Raw genomic sequence first — 6,000 nt, forward strand, 5'->3', positions numbered from 1 at the left:
AAAAAGATAAATGGATGCTCAATAGTATCAAAGGCTTTGAAGAAGTCTAAAAAAAGAATCAAGCTGTCATCCTCAATAAGATCTGAGTAATCAATGAGGTCAAAGACAAGTCTAATATTATTAAAAATATGGCGGTTTTTCATAAAACCTGACTGATTCTCATCAATAACGGAGCTCAAAATCAACTTAAAACACCTTGAGAAAATTAGGGCAAACAGCTTATAATCATTATTAAGGCGGCTGATTGGTCTCCAATTATCTAAAAAAAAAAAGAGTATCCTTTTTAGGTTTAGGTACTAAACATATGACACCCTAGCTGTAAGCTCAGAGCAATTTAAGATTTCTGTATAGACTTCAAGAAGAAAAGGGGATAGAAGTTCAGAGTGAAACTTATAAAATTCGGCCATTATTCCATCATTACCAGGCGACTTGTTATTTTTTAATTGAGAAATTGCTTCCTTAACCTCATCAACAGTAATAGGCAAATCACAAATTTTTTTTCATCTAGATTTATAGCATTGACATAACCAAGATGCCTACAAAAAGAATCTAAATTAGCTTGATTAAATTTAGATTTATACAAATTTGAATAAAAGTTATAGCAAAATTGGGAAATTTCTTTAGGATTTTCTGAAACAGAACTACCAATATTTAATTGAGAAATAGAATTGTATTTCGCCCTATTTTTCTCAAGTTTAAAAAAATAAGATGACATCTGTTCTCCATATTCTAGCCACCTTTGCCTTGACCTAATGAAAGCACCATGCGCTCCTAATTTATACAAATCATCTAACTTAATTTGTAAATCAACTAAATACGCTTTCTGACTATCCGTCAAATTTTCAGGTAAAATTTTGGTAAGAGATGAGATTTCACTAACAATCTTCATTTCTTCTACACGTTTTGATTTGGCCAAATTAGAACTAAATTTTCTTAAAAATTTCCCTATTTCAAATTTTAACAATTCCCAATTGGTTCTAAATACGTTTTCTTGTTTAGCTTTATTCCAATAAAGACCAATAAGTCTTTCCAGCTCTGACTTGATCTCATTATGTTTAAGTAATGAGCTATTCATCTTCCAATAAGACAAGCCTCTGTTATATCTGGCTTCAGGAGAAAGCAAAATTTTAATGCAAACAGCCTTATGATCAGTCAACGGTGTCGCAGAGATATCAACACAAATAGCATCTTTGTTGAGATTCCTAGAGACTAACCAAAAGTCAATTCGTGAAAGCCTAGAAGAATTTTTATTGCTCCAAGTGTATACTCTGTCATTTATGTTTTTTTCCCTCCACACATCGATAAGCTCAAACCTATTCATAAATGCTTTCAAAGCAGTGTTTGAATTTGTAGGGCGACCAGGAGGCCACCTATCAAGGGATTCATTTAAGACGACATTAAAGTCACCACCTATCAATAAGTAGGCATTTGGAAATTTTGACTGCCAATAAGCAAGCTTATCTTCCACAGAAAATAATAACTGATCATTCTCAGAACTAGAGTTATACCCATAATAATTAACAATAATAAGATTCACATTATAACACTTTAGAACTAATAAAATAAATTGTCCATACTCATCACAGTATGTGTGCAAAACATCACCTGTAAAGTTATTTTTTAAACAAGAAACCCCTGCTGAATGCCCCGAACCATGAGAGAACCATATGTCGCTACCCACTGCGATCTCCAAAAATTTCTATCACCATCTTTAGAATGGGACTCTTGAAAAAATACAAAGTCAGAACCAAACTGTCTGGCAAACAAAAACAAGGCCTTGCGTTTAACAGCATCTCTTAAACCCCTGGCATTTAAAGACACAACAGAAAAAGACATTTAAGGGAACTCACAAACACTATTAACCTGCTTTAGGAAAAAAATTGGCAATCGAAGTTATTTGTAAAAAGGTCACAAAATCAAAAAGTGCTAGGAAAGATCACATAACAGCAGCACCATTTTGCATCTCAAAAATTGCAAAAAGAACCATAACAAAAAACCAGCGACAGTCTCTTAAGTGGTACAGACACCAAAATCCTTATCAGGAAAGGATAATCCTGACATATCAAACAGTCAAAGTCAAATTTGGCAACGTCAGACATTAAGATAAAAACATCTTATGTAGAGAGAATAATTTCACCCTGTCCTTGAATGAAAGCTCTGCCTCCGATGAAGTACGCTGTCTTCCCCTCCGCACGTGCCTTTTGGACCTCTGGCCACAGTTTCCTTCTCCTTTCAGGATCTCCAGCCGAAAAATCCTCCATGAAACGCAGACCGTTATCTCTCAGATACGAGGAATTCTTTGCGGCCTTCCAGACAGCATCTCTATACGAGCGAACGGAAAACTGTACAATAGTCACCCTGGATCTTTCAACGCCACTCTGTTGAATCTTCCCGAGACGGTGGACTACGTCAATAACCTCAGAAAGCTTATCCTTTGCACTAGGAAGAACGTTTTGGCAGATTCTGATCACTTCAAGGCGAATATCTTCATGTGCATTTTCTGGAATCCCGCCAATCCTCAAATGACGCCTTCTCAAATACGTTTCCATGTCATCCATCCTTCGCTGCATCTGAACTACGGGCCGTTCAACATCATCCATACGCCGCTCAAGACTCGTAACCTTCTCAACAACGGCCTTCAGTTCAGCAGACATGTCAGAGATCTTCTTTTCTATCCCATCAGAGCGGCTGCTGATCAACTGTGTTATGCCCAACAGCTGCGACGAGATATCAGCTCGAGTATCATCACTCGCTCTTTTCTTTGTGATCGGCGATTTACTCGGGGTGATAGGCAGCATAGGAAACTCTTCCTCAGCTAAACTAAACATATCTTCCTCGCTCGCACAAGAAACAACGTAATCATGGCCACTACTGGCTGGTGAACAAGCGTTACCACCAGTCGGCTTAGCAACGGCTGAAGAGTAACTCGCATGACCGCGTTTACGCCCCATTCCAAGTCAGTGTCGTAACAAAATAGCAAACACGGTTTACAAACAACTAAAAGTACTTTTTGCGCTGTCTAAGAACAGATGGTGCAAGAGCTTGAACAAACCCGTCTGATCAGGTAGCCATCTTGGACCCGGTATGAGATAGAGCCTTTTTTTTTTTTTTTTTTTTTATTGCAAAAAGGTACAAATCACAGGTGATTAGCCATACTATACATAACATACAAAAAACATAGAGATAAACAGAGAGAAAAAAAATAAAAAATAAAATAAAATAAAATAAAATAGCCAGGGGAAGCTTACAGGTCATTACAAAGTGAAGGAGGACCATATGCTGATAGTTTTAACAGCCTTTTTGTTGTTTGAGCCAGAAATCAGATTAATATAACGTTCAACTTCATGGATAAAAAGTACAAAACAAGGTTTTTTAGAGCTGAATTTACATTTATGAATGTGAAATTTTGCCAAAAGTATTAATAAATTTATAAGGAAGTACGTTTTTTCTTTAATTTGAGTTTTATAAAAACAAAAAATAACATCCTTCCACAATAAGGCAAAGTCTTTATAAATATGGTCAATGATGAATCTGCTGAGCTTTTGCCAAAATGTTCTGGTGTGTGGGCAATACCAAAATAGGTGCAAAACTGTTTCGGGGTGGTCTTCACAAAAAGAACAGTTTGTATTGATGTCCCTTTTAAATTTAATCATGTAATGATTAGCAGGGTAATATCTGTGAATTATTCTGAAAGATACTTCTTTCACCTTGTTTACTAATAAATATCTGTGAGGAATCATCCAAACCTTTTTCCAGTCAATGTCATTTACAAATCGGTTCCAATAAAATGTAACATTTGGAATAGAAACAATCTCTTTTCTGAAATAACGCACGAATGTTCTTATTATTATGTGGAAGATGGGAAAAACAGATTCTTCCAACTGGTGAGTCAGCCACATCAGGAAGGGAGACAGAAGTAGGTGAAAGTCTGCTAGAATACTTAAAAAGCATGATTGTGCCTGATGGAATGGCATCAAATACGATTGCGAATTCTTTCGGCGTAACAGGAATGTTATATGCTGATAGAAATTCTCTATAGGAGAAAAGTCGCCCTTCTGCATTAAATAACTGGTCCACCAGCAGAATCTGATTACGTACCCAACTCTCAAAATAAAAAGACTTGTTCTTATATAAAATATCTTTGTTATTCCAAATTAGGTACCTGTGGGGTGAGAAATTATGCTTGTAAATAAGAGACCAAGCTAAAAGGACCTGCTTATGAAAAGTGGACAGTTTTACAGGAAGTTTTTCTACATTGTAGTTACAATTCAAAATAAAGTCCAGACCACCAAAACGAGAGAATATATAATGGGGAATAAAATTCCAAATCGAAACTGGGTTTTTAAGAAAATGCTTAGCCCAGTTAATCTTAAATGTATTATTTAGAGTATTGAAGTCCAAAAAATTAAGCCCACCAGATTCATATTTATTCATAACAACACTTTTTTTGATATAGTGGATACGATTTTTCCAGATGAAGTCAAAAAGCATTTTATCAATGTCTTTACAGATTTTACTGTCCAAATGTAAAGAGAGAGCTGCGTATGTAAGCCGTGATATCCCTTCAGCCTTGGTAAGCAACACTCTGCCTTTTAAAGATAAGTCCCTTTGCAACCACTGGTTCAGTTTGTTCTGAGTTTTTTTAATGATTGGAGAAAAATTTAACTGAGATCTAATTTTCTGATCTTTAGAGATAATAATACCCAAGTACGATACTTCTTTCTTGATCGGAATGTTGCAAATAGTTTGTATATCACAGTCTTTTAAAGGCAGCAGCTCACATTTATTAATATTTAGGCATAAACCAGAGGCCTCTGAAAACTGGTTAATTACTCGAATGGTGACAGGTATCTGGCTTGCATTTTTTAAAAAGATTGTGGTATCGTCAGCAAGCTGACTAATGATGATATCCCTACTCGCAATAGAGATTCCTTGTATAGCACTATTACATACATAAGTTGTGAGAATCTGTGTACAAAGTAGAAACAAATAAGGGGAAATTGGGCATCCCTGACGAATGCCTCGTTCCAGATTAAATCTGGGGGAAGTTCCATTTTTCAGTTTTATAGAGCTATTTCCATTAGCATATAAGGTTTTAATTGCTTTGCTGAAAAAGTCCCCAAAACCAAATTTCTCTAAAGATAGAAAAATAAATTGATGTTCTATTGTATCAAACGCCTTGTAGAAGTCTAAGAGGAGGATGAAGCCATCTTCAGATATTAAGTCAGAGTAGTCAAGAATATCTAATACTAGTCTAATATTATTAGAGATATGCCTGTTTCTCATAAAGCCTGATTGTGTCTCATCTATAATAGTTTCAAGAGTTTCTTTAATTCTATTGGCAAATATTGACGCCATTATTTTGTAATCATTGTTTAGCAGACAAATGGGTCTCCAGCTGTCAATAAAGAGCGGATCTTTCCTAGGCTTGGGAATCAGTGTGACCAGCCCTTGAGTGAGGCTAGGAGGAAGGGAATTATTCTCTATACTCTCCATAAAAACCTGTAATAAAAAAGGGGCTAAAAGTTCTGAGAATGCCTTGTAAAATTCTGCAGTCAACCCGTCAGTGCCGGGGGACTTGTTGTTTTTAAGTTGAGCAATGGAATCAATGACCTCTGCCAATGTAAGAGGGGTGTCACAATAATTTTTGTCTGCCTCGTCAATATTTTTAACATTATTTATTGAGTTCAAAAAATGAGATGTAACTTCTTTATTAAATTTTGTGCTGTATAAATTGCTATAGAATTTTGAACAAAAATCTGAAATTAATTTAGCATCATCAGTAACGACCCCATTAATATTTAACTTGTAGATGGAATTAATTTTAGATCGGTATCTTTCAAGACGGAAAAAGTAAGCAGAATTTTGCTCCCCCTCCTCCAGCCATCTTTTTCTAGACCTTACGAAGGCTCCCTCTGCTTTTTGTCGATATAATTCGTCTAATCTGTTTTGGAGTTGTAAAAGAAGTAGTTTATCCTCCTCTGAAACTTCCTCGGGTGG

This window comes from Megalobrama amblycephala, linkage group LG21 (assembly GCF_018812025.1).
Source record: "Megalobrama amblycephala isolate DHTTF-2021 linkage group LG21, ASM1881202v1, whole genome shotgun sequence".
NCBI lineage: Eukaryota > Metazoa > Chordata > Actinopteri > Cypriniformes > Xenocyprididae > Megalobrama > Megalobrama amblycephala.